The sequence below is a fragment of the Hylobates moloch genome, unplaced genomic scaffold, assembly GCF_009828535.3.
Source record: "Hylobates moloch isolate HMO894 unplaced genomic scaffold, HMol_V3 SCAFFOLD_23, whole genome shotgun sequence".
Classification (NCBI taxonomy): domain Eukaryota; kingdom Metazoa; phylum Chordata; class Mammalia; order Primates; family Hylobatidae; genus Hylobates; species Hylobates moloch.
Window position 1 is genome coordinate 23877565 of NW_026652298.1, and position 15280 is coordinate 23892844.

A 15280-nucleotide genomic window follows, 5' to 3' on the forward strand; every position below is an offset into this window, starting at 1 on the left:
GCTCTCCCTCTGTTGCCCAGGCTGGAGTGTAGTGGCATGGTCTCGGCTCGCTGCAGCCTCCCTGCCTCGGGCTCCCATGATTCTCCTGCCTCTGCCTGCCAAGTGCCTGGAATTGCTGGCGCGCGCCACCACGCCTGGCTGGTTTTTGTATGTTTGGTGGAGGTGGGGTTTCGCCATGTTGGCCAGGCTGGTCTCCAACTCCTGACCTCTAGTGATCTGCCCGCCTCGGCCTCCCGAGGTGCGGGGATTGCAGACGGAGCCTCGCTCACTCGGTGCTCGGTGTTGCCCGGACTGGAGTGCGGTGGTGTGGTCTCGGCTCGTTGCAGCCTCAGCCTCCCAGCCGCCTGCCTTGGCCTCCCAGGGTGCTAGGATTGCAGCCTCTGCCCGGCCGCCGCCCCATCTGGGAGATGGGGAGCGTCTCTGCCTGGCCGCCCATCGTCTGGGATGTGAGGAGCGCCTCTGCCTGGCCGCCCATCGTCTGGGATGTGAAGAGCACCTCTGCCCGACCGCCCCATCTGGGAAGTGAGGAGCGCCTCTGCTCGGCTAGCCGGTCTGGGACATAAGGAGCGCCTCTGCCCGGCCACCCGTCTGGGAGGGCAGCAAGCTGTATCCATGGACATCAGCAGCAGTTTACATATGCAAAAGAGACAAGAATGGGATAACGGAGCACTTCAAATTACTACCAGAAAAAAATACTTCTCAAGTGTGTCCTGGCTAATAGAGAAATAATTTGCCCAAACTTATAAACAAGACATTGTTTATAATGATGGTGCCACTGCACTCCAGCCTGGGCGACAGAGAGACCTCATCTCAAAAAACTAACAAACTAAACAATTTTTTTTAAATACTCAATTCATTTCCTTCTCTCGTAGTTAATAAAATAATTGCATAATAAAAAAAGAAGAAGAGGACTATCTTCAATGGGTTGCTTTGAGAAATAAACAATTCATGTAGAGAGTATAACTCAGTGATTGACATAAATGTTACCCCCATTTCCCTTTCTTTAATTTTCTTTTCCTTCTAATGCCTATGTCAGTTTTTCATACTTTAGGGAATAAAATTAGTTTGGCGCTGTGAAAAAAAAAAATTCTCAGTAAAACAGTACATCATGACTATGAAGAGCAGAAATTCGGGAGCCAGACTGCCTAGGTTGAATCTTACCTAGTTCCACTACTTATTAATTGTGTAACTTTGGGCAATTTATTTAACTTCTCTATGCTTTGAATTCCTCATTTGCAAAATGTGGCCAATATGGTGCCTACCCCATAAAGGCATTGAGAGAAATAATCACCTAAGGTGGTTGAAATAATGCCCAACACATGGTAAACATTTGATCAGCATTAGCCTTTGTTATAAATGCTATCAGTCATATTGTAGACATTGGTTACATACTGCCCAAATTATTTAATTAATATTCATGAAAATGCTTAGTGTTAAAGAGATGCTGTAAATTGTATTTGGTTTCAATGTAGGGTGATCACCTTTTCTTTCATGACTAAACATGTTAGGGAGGTAAAAGAGAAGTACACAAACCCAGCAGGATGACATCATTGGTATGCATGAAGGAGAATGTGCAGGAAAATCCTTGGGGTTATCTCTAGAGGATCTTCATTGTCAGAGACTTGGAGATCCTGAACTGGATAAAATGAGCCCCAGGTAACAACAAGGTTCCCCCACAAGGGCTGGAGAATGCTGGAATATGCATGGATAATGCAATGTTCCTTCACTCATTTGTTCATTAGTAATTCATCTAATTCTTTTTTTTTTTTTTTTTTTTTTTTTTTTTTGAGGCGGAGTCTTGCTCTGTCGCCCAGGCTGGAGTGCAGTGGCGCAATCTCGGCTCACTGCAAGCTCCGCCTCCCGCGTTCACGCCATTCTCCTGCCTCAGCCTCGCGAGTAGCTGGGACTACAGGTGCCCGCCAACACGTCCGGCTAATTTTTTGTATTTTTAGTAGAGACGGGGTTTCACCATGGTCTCGATCACCTGACCTCGTGATCCGCCCGCCTCGGCCTCCCAAAGTGCTGGGATTACAGGCTTGAGCCACCGCGCCCGGCCCAATTCATCTAATTCTTGATCTCTCTCTCTCTCTCTTTTTCTCCTATAAAGGATCTACCACTTTCGTACTCTTCACCCAAATCCTCGTCAAAACCCTCCAAAGCACTTAAAGCTCTGGTATTAAACCTGTTCATAAGCCTCTACTTGCGTTAATTACATTTTATCTGTATGTTCTGGAACAGAAGTGTCAAAAGGAGGTGATCTGTAACAATTCAGAATTGTACCAAGAAACAGAGTAAAGCCAAGATCAATCTTTAGTTTGGAAAGATGTGATTTTCTCCCTGTTCATCAAATATAGATAAGTTACTTTCTTAGGGAAAGCTACAGGGAGGAATACCTCCAAATCTCCTTGTTTTTGACTGGAATGAAAAATAATGATAAGCAAGCCAGATTAAAAAGTAAAGTATTAATACCTACGAAAATTTAAAATGTTTGTAGTTTTCAAAATTAAAAATATAGTCAACACAAACAAAAATTAAACAAGGAAAATGTGCAGCAAATGTAACGAGTAAAAAGCATCTTTATAAAATATTCCTAGAAAACATTAATAAAAATGTAGACCTTAATAGTCTATGAGTAAGATATTCACAGAAAATGTCATGTAACTGCTTAGCTAATATAAAAAAAGTTCAACTACAATAGTAATAAAGAAATGCTAATAAAAACAACAGAAAAGCATTTCTTTTGATCAAGATTCTTTGATTAATGTGTTGAAATGTTAATACTCAGAGGTGTTGAAAATGGACACAGTAACAGTGTAGATGAGAGACTAAATTAGTATATTCTTGGATTTAATTTTAAAACTATGTGTCATATAGATGTTCATTACTTTATGCAATAATTCCACTTCTGTAAATCTATTGTAAGTGTTCAAAAATTTAGCAAAACTTAATCAACAAAAATATCCATCAGTGTTACTTAGACAGTGAAACAGTAAAAAACACTCAAAATTAGAAGAATTATTATGTATTCTATTAAATACAACTATGAAAAATAATGTTTACATAATTTGCAATATAACCGAAGAGCTCTACAATAACGTTAAGTGAGAGGAGCAGGTCATAAAAATACAGCATGGTTGCAATAATGCAAAAACTTTGTTAAAAACTAACTTATAAATTCATAAAAATCTAACCATCACACCCAAAAAACAAATAAAATATATCAAAATAGCAAATAAACAGTGGTTTCTGGGTGGTGGGACTAGGAATAAAGTTTTCCTTCTTTCAATTGATCCATGATTGTATACATTCTTTGAATGATCTCTACTAAGGATATTTACTTTTCATATTAGAAAAAAATGAGGGTAATAATTGAAAAAGTAAACTGGTGAGGAAAGGAAAATATCGAACTGTCACTTCTTTATTCTCTGCAGAGTAATAGATCAATTTTATTGTCTGCAAAGTAATAGATCAATTTATTTTATCTTCATTGTAGCCCATGATCAGTGCGTGGAGCCTGCATGTTAAATCCAGGTCATCTCCCAAAGTTTCCCACTAGTATAGCATCTGGGTCTGCAAACCCAAGTCTTGACACCATCGGGAGCTATATTAAAAACTGAAAAGAAACCCCAAGGCTTTTAGTGCTTGCTTTTAAAGGAAAATGTTCCTTCTTCCAATCAATTCTGAGAAATCTTTAAATTTCATTTTTCTAAAACATTAAATAGAGTTTCAGTTATATTATTGATTAAACATCTTTTGAGTTTTGAGATCAGTGTGCTTCAGAAAGAAAAAGCTTTAAGCATATTTAAATTGTGGGCATAAGGTAAAATTCTCCTGTCTCATTTGTTAGGTGAGTTGCCTTCATGATGGGTAGGCTATAACAGAGAGGCAAATAAAGAAGGGACTGAAGAATTAAAACTTATTAATGGCTCCTGGCTGACTTCTATGGAATGATGGGCTCCATGTGGCATCAAAGCCTCCTAAGATTCTGAAGCCCTAAGGTGCTATGACTACCAGGGACTTGGGACCTGGACCTAGGAAGAATGCATGTCTGTCGTGTTTCATCCTTTTGAGCCCGTCTGATGGCCAGGGTGCTGGAAGAAAGGGTGTGTGTCACACATGGCCTGTGCATTTCATGCTGCTGGCTTCTCAGACTCTCTAAGTGGGTCCTGACCAAGGTCTGTCATCACTAGCATAGGTTCTTATTAACACTCAGTCCCTACAATATCTCCCTTTTGAAATCTGCTTTCTTTCAACAAAGCAACTCTGAAAACTAGCTGTTACTTCAAAATAAAGTCTAAGAAATAAATTCTGACTACTACAATAATGTTTATTAGCCTCTCTTGGAGAGTTTATAAGTTATATATAATACTCTACTATTATAATATATATTAATATTATGTTAACATTCAAATATTAGTCCAAGATTTTTAAAAAACATTACAACAAAATTTCAGACATGGTGATTAAACCAATGGAGGAGAGCTTTTTGGAGTCAGGACTTCCCACACATTCCATACCACACTTCATATTCTGGCTTAGCCTAGAGGTTGTACAAGACATCTTAATTCGTAATTTTTCAATATAGGCTAAAAAAAAAACAGAGTAGAACACTCAAGAACTTCAGAGAGCTATTGCGGATTCTAAAATCTGTAACAAGTATCCATGCCTGAAGAAAGCTGACCTTTCTTGTTTCAAGTGTCATTTGTCTTTTCAGCTCAACACTTCAGGTCACACGTCTGTGTCACTTTGCTCAATAAAACTCCCAATTGACACAAGTTCTGTGATACAATGCTAGTCTCTGGAATTGAAATAAGAGAAATATATTTTTAGTCCAGAACGTATGAGCCATTAGACCAAATATCAGATACTTTGATCCTATGGTTCTGGAGTTCCATATCATTCAGCTTTTAGTCGTGGACTGGGAGAAAGTGAATTGATTAACGTGTGACAATTAATGGTCTGTTTAAGCTAAATTAGTCAAAGACCAAGTGTGACATTTTCATTGTCCATAATTACTGTGTACGAAATGATACTATGATGACTTTCTCCTTTACAATAAAAGAAAAAAAAAGATTCTATCAGTAGTTCCGATTTGGAGCTATCATTTTGTCAAACATCCGTGGTGTTTTTTGTTTGGATTGGTTTGGATTTTAGGCAACTCAGTTGTGCTTCCTTAATAGCAGTTGTCTGTTAATGTTGAGATAAGCTTTGAGGAGGCAGTGTGTATCTTGAAGAGATCACTGGATTCTGGGTTCACACAGCTTTGTGACTAGCAAAGTCAAAACTACTAGCCTCAGTTTCTCTTGTCCATAACAAGGTCCACGTATCTGCCCTACAAATCTCATAGGCTGTGGTGAAGATCAAATGTAATATTATATATTAGGATACTATAGGAATGAAAATTATTAATAATAATTTATAATTTTTTTAAGGGTTAAAGTAAGTTTGTTGTTGTTGTTGTTTTACTTTAGGTTCCAGGATGCATGTTCAGAAGGTTCTGGTTTGTTACATAAGTTTTCTGTTCCTGTGTTAGTTTGCTGGGGGTGATAGTTTCCAGCTTCATCCATGTCCCTGCAAAGGACATGATCTCATTCTTTTTTATGGCTGCATAGTATTCATTGGTGCATATGTGCCACATTTTCTTTATCCTTTCTATCATTGATGGGCATTTGAGTTGCTTCCAAGTCTTTGCTATTGTAAATAGTGCTGCAGTAAACATATGTGTGCATGTGTCTTTATAGTAGAATAATTTGTATTCCTTTGGGTATATACCCAGTAATGGGATTGCTGGGTCAAACGGTATTTCTGGTTCTAGAACCTTGAGGAATCGCCACACTGACTTCCACAATGATTGAACTAATTTACATTCCCACCAACAGTATAAAAGCATTCCTATTTCTCCAAACCCTTGCCAGCATCTATTGTTTCTTGACTTTTTAAAAATTGACATTCTGACTAGCATGAGGTGGTATCTCATTGTGGTTTTGATTTGCATTTCCCTAATGATCAATGATGTTGAGCTTTTTTTTATATGTTTGTTGGCTGCATAAATGTCTTCTTTTGACAAGTATCTGTTCATATCCTTCGTCCACTTTTTGATGGGGTTGTTTGTTTTTCTCTTGTAAATTTGTTTGAGTTCCTTGTAGATGCTGGATATTACACCTTTGTCAGATGAGTTGATTGCAAAACTTTTCACCCATTCTCTAGGTTGCCTGTTAACTCTGATAATAGTTTCTTTTGCCGTGCAGAAGTTCTTTAGTTTAATTAGATCCCATTTGTCAGTATTGGCTTTTGTTGAGATTGCTTTTGGTGTTTTCATTATGAAGTCTTTGCCCATGCCTATGTCCTGAATGGTATTGCCTAGGTTTTCTTCTAGGGTTTTTATTGTTTTGGGTTTACATTTAAGCCTTTTATCCATCTTGAGTTAATTTTTGTGTAAGGTGTAAGGAAGGGGTCCAGTTTCAATTTTCTTCATGTGGCTATCCAGTTTTCCCAGCACCATTTATTAAATAGGGAATCCCTTCCCCATTGCTTGTTTTCATCAGGTTTGTCAAAGATCAGATGGTTGTAGATGTGTGGTATGATTTCTGAGGTCTCTGTTTTGTTCCATTGGTCTATATATCTGTTTTGTACCAGTACCATGCTGTTTTGGTTACTGTAGACTTGTAGTATAGTTTAGTGTCAGGTAGCATGATGCCTCCAGCTTTGTTCTTTTTGCTTAGGATTGTATTGGTTATACAAGCTCTTTTTTGGTTCCATATAAAATTTAAAGTAGATTTTTCTAATTCTTTGAAGATGTCAATGGTAGTTTGATGCAAATAGCATTGAATCTATAAATTACTTTGGGCAGTATGACAATTTTCACAATATTGATTCTTCCTATCCACGAGCATGGAATGTTTTTCCATTTGTTTGTGTCCTCTCTTATTTCCTTGAGCAGTGGTTTGTAGTTCTCCTTGAAGAGGTCCTTCATGTCCCTTGTAAGCTGTATTCCTAGGTATTTTATTCTCTTTGTAGCAATTGTGAATGGGAGTTCATTCATGATTTGGCTCTCTGCTTGCCTGTTGTTGGTGAATAGGAATGCTTGTGATTTTTGCATATTCATTTTGTATCCTGAGACTTTGATGAAGTTGCTTATCAGCGTAAGGAGTTTTGGGGCTGAGACAATGGGGTTTTTTAAATATAGAATCATGTCATCTGCAAACAGAGACAATTTGACTTCCTCTTTTCTTATTTGAATATCCTTTATTTCTTTCTTTTGTTTGATTGCCCTGGCCAGAACTTCCAATACTGTGTTGAACAGGAGTGGTGAGAAAGGGCATCCTTGTCTTGTGCTGGTTTTCAAAGGGAATGCTTCCAGCTTTTGCTCATTCATTATGCTATTAGCTATGGGTTTGTCAAAAATCACTCTTACTATTTTGAGATATGTTCCATCAACACAATTTATTGAGAGTTTTTAACATGAAGGGCTGTTGAATTTTATCAAAGGACTTTTCTGCATCTATTAAGATAATCATGTGGTTCTTGTCATTGGTTCTGTTTATGTGATGGAGTACGTTTATTGATGTGTGTATGTTGAACCAGCCTTGCATCTCAGGAAAGAAGTCGACTTGATTGTGGTAGATAAGCTTTTTGATGTGCTGCTGGATTCCATTTGTCAGTATTTTATTGAGGATTTTTGCATGGATGTTCATCAGGGATATTGGCCTGAAGTTTTCTTTTTTTGTTGCATCTCTGCCAGGTTTTGGTATCAGGATGATGCTGGCCTCATAAATGAGTTAGGTAGGAGTCCCTCCTCTTCAATTGTTTAGTTTCAGAAAGAATGGCGCCATGTTCTCTTTGTACCTCTGATAGAATGTGGCTGTGAATCTGTCTGGTCCTGGGCTTTTTTTTTTTTTTTTGGTTTGTAGGCTATTAATTACTACCTCAATTTCAGAACTTGTTATTGGTCTATTCAGGGATTTGATTTCTTTCTGGTTTAGTCTTGGGAGGGTGTATGTGTCCAGGAATTTATCCATTTCTTCTAGATTATCTAGTTTATTTGAATAGAGGTATTTATAGTATTCTCTGATGGTAGTTTGTTTTTCTGTGGGATCAGTGGTGATATCCCCTTTATCATTTTTTATTGTGTCTATTTGATTCTTCTCTCTTTTCTTCTTTATTAGGCTAGCTGGCAGTCTATTTATTTTGTTAATTTAAAAAAAAAAAACAATTCCTGGTTTCATTGATTTTTGAAGGGTTTTCCGTGTCTCTATCTCCTTCAGTTCTGCTCTGATCTCAGTTATTTCTTGTCTTCTGCAAGCCGTTGGATTTGTTTGCTCTTGCTTCTCTAGTTCTTTTAATTGTGATGTTAGGGTGTTGATTTGAGATCTTTCCCACTTTCTGATGTGGGCATTTGGTGCTATAAATTTCCCTTTTAACACTGCTTTAGATGTGTCCCAGAGATTCTAATACAGTCTCTCTTTTTTCTCATTGGTTTCAAATAATGTAGTAAGTTTTTTTTTAATACTTTAAGTTTTAGGGTACATGTGCACAACGTGCAGGTTAGCGTCATATGTATACATGTGCCATGTTGGTGTGCTGCACCCATTAACTCGTCATTTAACATTAGGTATATCTCCTAATGCTATCCCTCCCTCCTCCGCCCACCCCACAACAGGCCCGGTGGGTGATGTTCCCCTTACTGTGTCCATGTGTTCTCATTGTTCAATTCCCACCTATGAGTGAGAACATGTGGTGTTTGGTTTTCTGTCCTTGCGATAGTTTGCTGAGAATGATGGTGAAGTTTTAAATAAAATTAGCTTTATAATATAACTGAAGCTGCAGCTCTTTGTTCATAAGCTCAATATCCTAGGTTTAAATTTTGGTTCTGCTGTTAGCTAGACATGTGACCTTATACAAGCTATTTAAATGTTTCAGTTTTCTCACCTCTACTGTATATCAATGCCTATTTTCCATGGGTTTTGTGAGTATTATAGATTACATAGTATGCAAAAACACAGAGAAATGTGACTGACTACAATTATTATTATCATAATTATTCTGGGTTAAATGAAATTAAGGCTTCACCAATTGGACTAATAATTTTGATCAATGTTCATGGCCAACCTGAAAAATTATGGCAAACAGAAAATGTTTTTCCTTGAAACAGCATTAGTGTTATGAATAATTTGAATTATTCAGTAATTTCTTTTTCCTGTATACTTTATTTGACAACAATGTACTTTATAGGGATTACATAATGTCCATTTCTTTATTTTAGAGGGAAATTTTTAAAGGTGTGGTTAAAACTTGTTTAACACAGAGATACTATTATGGCATATTTTATTTCTTCCCTCATTTGCATTTACGTATTTGATAACTCTACTTTGAGGTGGGCCTTATATCTGGATAAATGCCAGAGGTGCAGGTGCAGACAGAAAATTGGCTATGGTGAGAGGAGAGGCACCCAAGGAGAGTCTTGAAACTGTATCTACACCTGAGCTTCCTTAATTGAAATGACCATGAATAACTCAGGCGGGGTCTGGGTCTGATGTGAGAATTATGCTCTGTTCCAAAGGAAATTCATTTCAGATCTTTGATCTACCCTGCAGTGCACCAAATTCCCCCATCAACCCTGGAAAAAACTTGTTGCAACACTTCAGTGTTCTACTGCCAGGACAACTCCAAGCTAATTGTCTCCTAACCAATCCTGACTTACATCCCTGAAGCCTGCCCAGAACAAAGTCAGGTTTATTTGCTCCAACTATCACACCTGATTAAATTATCATTTCTATGGAACTTAGAGTGAAGAGAAATAAATGTTGGCAAAGACATACTTATAACTGCTTATTAGAATAGAGACATACACTAAGAACCTCTTAAGACCTAAAGGAGAATATTCCAAGTGCTGAATATTCTATCTTTTCATTATTATAAAATTAAATCTGGAACAGAATAAATTGTGAGATAATTTGCCTTATAATAAGAATGTGACTAGAAGTTAGAATTTGAAATTAGTATTGCAAAGCAAATCTAATCACAGTTTACAATATAAATAAGAATAGTTCATGATTGCTTCTGAATACTAAGTTAAGTACATGTAGATTTCATAAAACTCTATTATAATAGCCTTTTACAATACTTTATGATCTTTCGCATTTATTCAAATTTTGAATGCTTTAGAACGAATGTATGCATATCTTTAGGGATACTGAATGTTTGATTCCAGACCACTAAAAGAAAGCAAATAATGCAATAAGAATCATGTACATTTTTTGGTCTCCCAGTGCATATAAAAGTTATGTTTATGCTATATTCTAGTCTGTTAAGGATGCAATAGCATTATGTCTATGAAAAGTACTTTAATTAAAAGATATTTTATTGCTAAAAGATGCTAACAATCATCTGAGCCTTTAGGGAGTTATAATCTTTTTGCCGGTGAAGGGTCTTAGCTCAATGTTGATGGCTGCTGACCAATCAGGGTGGTGATTGCTGAAAGCTGGGGTAGCTGTGACAATTTCTTAAAATAAAATAACAATAAAGTTTGCTGCATCAATGGACTCTTCCTCTCACAAAGGATTTCTCTGTAGCATGCGACGATGTTTGATAGCATTTTACCCACAGTAGAACTTCTTTCAAAACTGAGGCCAATCCTCTCCAACCCTGGTTTATCAACTAAGTTTATGTCCTATCGTAAATCCTTTGTTGTCGTTTCAGCAACGTTCACAGCATCTTCACTAGGAGTAGATTCCATCTGAGGAAATCCTTTTTTTTTTTTGCTCATCCATAAGAAGCGATTCCTTATCCATTCAAGTTTTTATCATGACATTGTAGCAATTCAGTCACATCTTCAGGCTCCACTTCTAATTCTAATTCTCTTACTATTTCTACCACATCTGCAATTACTTCCTCCATTGAAGTCTTGAACCCCTCAAAATCATCCATGAGAGTTGGCATCAATTTCTTCCAAACTCCTGTTCATGTTGATATTTTGACTTCCTCCCATGAATCACAAATATTCTTCAATGGCATCTAAAGTGAAAAATTATTTCCACAAGATTTTCAATTTACTTTGCCTAGAACTCTCAGAGGAATAACTATCTATGGCAGCTATAGCCTTACCAAATACATTTCTTAAATACTAAGACTTGAAAACTGAAGTGACTCTGATCTATGGGCTGCAGAATGGATGTTGTGTGCAGGCAAGAAAACAATATTAATCTCCTTGTATATCTCCATCAGAGCTTTTGGGTAACTAGGTGCTTTGTCAATGAGCAATAACATTTTGAAAGAAAAATTTTTTAATGAGCAGTAGGCCTCAAGCCTAGAAAGAGTATATTTAGCATAATTCTTAAGGGCCCTATGATTTTTGAGTAGTTAATGAACATTGGCTTCAGCTTAAATTCACTAGCTACATTAGCCTCTAATGAGAAAATCAACTTGTCCTTTGAGCCAATCACTGACTTCACGTTTCTAACTGGGCGAGTCCTAGATGGCGTCTTCTTCGAAGAGAAGGCTGTTTCATCTACACTGAAAATACGTTGTTTAGTGTAGCTACCTTCACCGATGATCATGATCTTAGCTAGATCTTCTGGATAACTTGCTGCAGCTTCTACATCAATACTTTTACTTGCACTTTTGTGTAAGTGCAGCGTCATCTTGTACTTTTGAATTATGCAACCAGCTTCTTAAACCTCTTGAACCAACAACCTCTGCTAGCTTCAAACTTTTCTCCTACAGCTTCCTCACCTCTCTCAGCCTTCATAGAATTGAAGAGAGTTAGGGCTTTGTTCCAGACTCGGCTTTGTCTTAAGGCGATGTTGTGGCTGGTTTGATTTTTTTCTCTAGACCACTGAATCTTTCTCCGTATTAGCAATAAGGCTGCTTTGCTTTCTTATCATTTGGTGTTCCCTGGAGTAGCACTTTTAATTTCCTTCAATAACTTTTCCTTTGCATTCACAGCTTGGCTAACTGTGTGGTGCAAGAGGCCTAGCTTTAAGCCTATATCTCAGCTTTCGACATGCCTTCCTCATGAAGCTTAATAATTTCTAGCTTTTGAGTTCAAGTGAAAGGTGTGCAACTCTTTCTTTCACTTGAACATTTAGAGGCCACTGCAGGGTTATTAATTGACCTAATTTCAATATTGTCATGTCCCTGGAAACAGGGAGGCCTGAGGAGAGGGAGAGAGACTTAGAGATGGCTGGTTGGTGGAGCAAACACAACATTTATTAAATTTGACAGCTTATATGGGCACAGTTTGTGGTGCCCCAAAACAATTACGATAGTAACATCAAAGATCACTGATCACAGATCACTATAACAAATGTAATCATAATGAAAAAGTTTGAAATATTATGAGAATTGCCAAAATGTGTCTCAGAGACAAAATGAGCACATGCTGTTGGAAAAATGGTCCCCATAGACTTACTCGATGCAAGGTTGCCACAAACCTTCAATTTGTAAAAAAAAAAAAAAAAAAAAAAAAAAAGCAATATCTGAAAAATATGCAATAATGCCAAGCGCAATTTAAGAAATGAAGTATGCTTGTATTAAATCATTTCCAAAGGTCTGTAAAGGATCACAAATATTTTGACTCACGATAAACAATGAATCACTGGGTTACCTTTATTATGAAAATCAAATAACTAAAATCATTTCCCCATATTAATTTCTAATAATTTCTCAAAGTCTGGATTTGTCACCTTTACTCCAGCAAGGAACCCTGTTTGATTCAGAGAAAACTATGTCAGATAAAGATAAAATTCTATCCTCCTCTCCCCCCAGATTGTATTCTGGGTAAGAATTATATCTAAGTGTGTTGTATCTATGTGGAATAAAACCAGACCTCATCTTTGTGCTTTAATTTTGGGGATAGAGAATCAAACATTATTATCCTTATCTGCTTATATGAATTGAAGCCCTGTCACATGCAGAATTATAGAGTATTCGGAGAGGTATAGGAACATGCCCCATAAACTTTATGCTACTGTGTTCATTCATTTGAAACATTCTTTCTAAAATGGACATTTTGAAGTAAATGCACATGAAGAGAATTGCAAAAATTGATCAAGTAATCACGATGATATTAATGTCAAGTGCAAAACAAAGATACAATATTTTCTTTACAGAGAATGATGCAAATTTTGGCTCATTTTTTACCTGTTAGTATACAAAACCAGGAAGGAGTGTTTAGCTGAAATGATCCCATTGTTCCTGATGTTTCTTTATCCCTGGGTTTAGTAGCTTAGTGACCCCTAAAAGGTTTATTAAACCTGCTGCCATTTTAATTTAATAGAAACTGGGTAGTTTTTTTTTTGTTTGATGTAATTTCTAGAGTATGGAAAGGAGGGGATGAGAAAGACTCTGATAGATGGTATTATGGTTTGAATGTTTGTGTCCCCTCCAAAGTTCACATTGAAATTTGATTGCCAGTGTAATAATATTAAGGGGTGGGGGATTTAGAAGGTGATTACATCATGAAGGTAGAGCCCTTGTGAATGGGATTAGGTGCTCTTATAACAGGGCTTGATGGAAGTAGCTTTTCTTTTGCCCTTCCAACTTCTGCCATGAGACAGACAATGGTCCTCCCTCCAGAGGATGCAGCCTACAAGGCACCATCTTGGAAGCAGAGACCGAATCCTCAACAGACAATGAACCTGCTGGCACCTTGATGTTGGATTTTCCAGAGACCAGAACTGTAAGAAATAAATTTCTGTTCTTTATAAATTACCCAGTTTGTGGTACTTTGATTTGTGGCAGCTCAAATGGACTAAGACAGATGTTTACATGAACTTCGATATCAGAGTTTGGTTGTGTCTCAAAAAAAAAAAAAACTATGTAATTTTCCTATGTTTAATTTCTATTATTGCTTTATGGCTGTCTACCCTGGTGACTTGGCAAAAACATCAGTGAAATAAGAAAGGCTCTTTATTGTAACCATGTCACAGGCCTGGGTCAATTTGAAGATGAAAGTATCAGAAGTAATATTACATTTCTTACCATGGCAGCCAGCCAGCTCATTGGGGTTGCTTTTAATTAAACCCACATGAGCTCTTACAGCAGTACAGAGAACAAAGCAATACCTCTTTTGAATTGCATCGATTTTTCTGACCACGAAGCAGGCATTCAAATTTGCATGTTATGGAGAAACGTGGAGTGTTATCTTATCTTATTTATCTGCCATGTTGCCCTCCCTCCTGAGATGGTGAGGGCTTTCTTCATACTTTGGTTTAACTCTATAAACACCCTACCTGGTCTATTAAAATGACCTGCTTTACACTGGAAGATAAAATTAGTTTATGTGTTCATAATATGTGATAATCTTTATCCAGTCAGAAGGCAACTGTCCCCTTCGTTGGACTCCTATCCCTCCTGGGGCTGATGAATTGTTCACTGCTATCGAGAGCATGTTTGTCTTCTTCTGTTGTCCTATGTGTTTGTGAGATTTCCTACATTTTGTGTGCCATCTTCTAGAGGGGAAGCTAGGAATTCTTTCCTCATTTTCCTTGTGGCAAATACGTAGGTATGTGTCCTAGGTTCAGCCAATCCTAGGACACCTTGTGAAGGCTTCATTTGAGAAAAAAAGAATGTGGCAAAACAGACACTGTGCTGCAGCTATTTACTGGTAAAAGTGGCAGTGAAGGTGTCTGGCTCTTTGAAGGCAGCAGCGCTGAAGGGTCTGGCCTTCCATCGGTGGTAGAGCCATGGTAGTAGTGCCCAGTGCTGATGGCCAGGAGATCTTCACTTGAGCAGCGCATAATGTGACTTGGACATTCACTCCCACTATGCAGGCTTTATGCCTGAGCCTATGGTCCTCCCAGAGGACTTCCCGAAGGACCCAATATCCCTTGAGCAGCTTAATATCATTTAATAGATTCCTTTTCCAATTGAATTGTCTCATACTCTTTTGTTTATCAGAACCCTGAGAGAAATAGCAGATGGAGTTTTTGAAACATATAACAAGATTTTATAATTCAACACCACAGTTTTATAACCTCGCCTCTCCAAGAAACTTGCATTTTGTTCCTAAAGGACTTATTCGTTTTTTACTGAGTGTTTTAAAAACACATTTGAGGAGATATAAACAACATTTTAACAATTTTACATGATATCCTTCGAATTATTCAGAAGGGCAGATGTACCCTGGATGCCTATGAGTTTTGTCAATCACAACTTACGAAAACGATTTTTAAAAAAAAGAATAAAATACATAATGATAACAATGTGGTGAGGGACAAGGGAGGAAAAGAACAGCATAGCATGAGGAGTGCTGCAGCGTAAATACGAGACTATCCTCTTA

At 37.5% G+C, this 15280-nt stretch overlaps 1 protein-coding gene and 1 pseudogene across 1 annotated transcript in view; one reads left to right on the plus strand and one right to left on the minus strand.

Annotated features, from left to right (window-relative positions):
* Positions 1-14738, minus strand: part of LOC116462734 (aconitate hydratase, mitochondrial-like) — a 135390-nt pseudogene extending 120652 nt beyond the window's left edge.
* SV2C (synaptic vesicle glycoprotein 2C) overlaps positions 1-15280 on the plus strand; it is a 565988-nt gene that overhangs the window by 269633 nt on the left and 281075 nt on the right. The window lies entirely within an intron of this gene.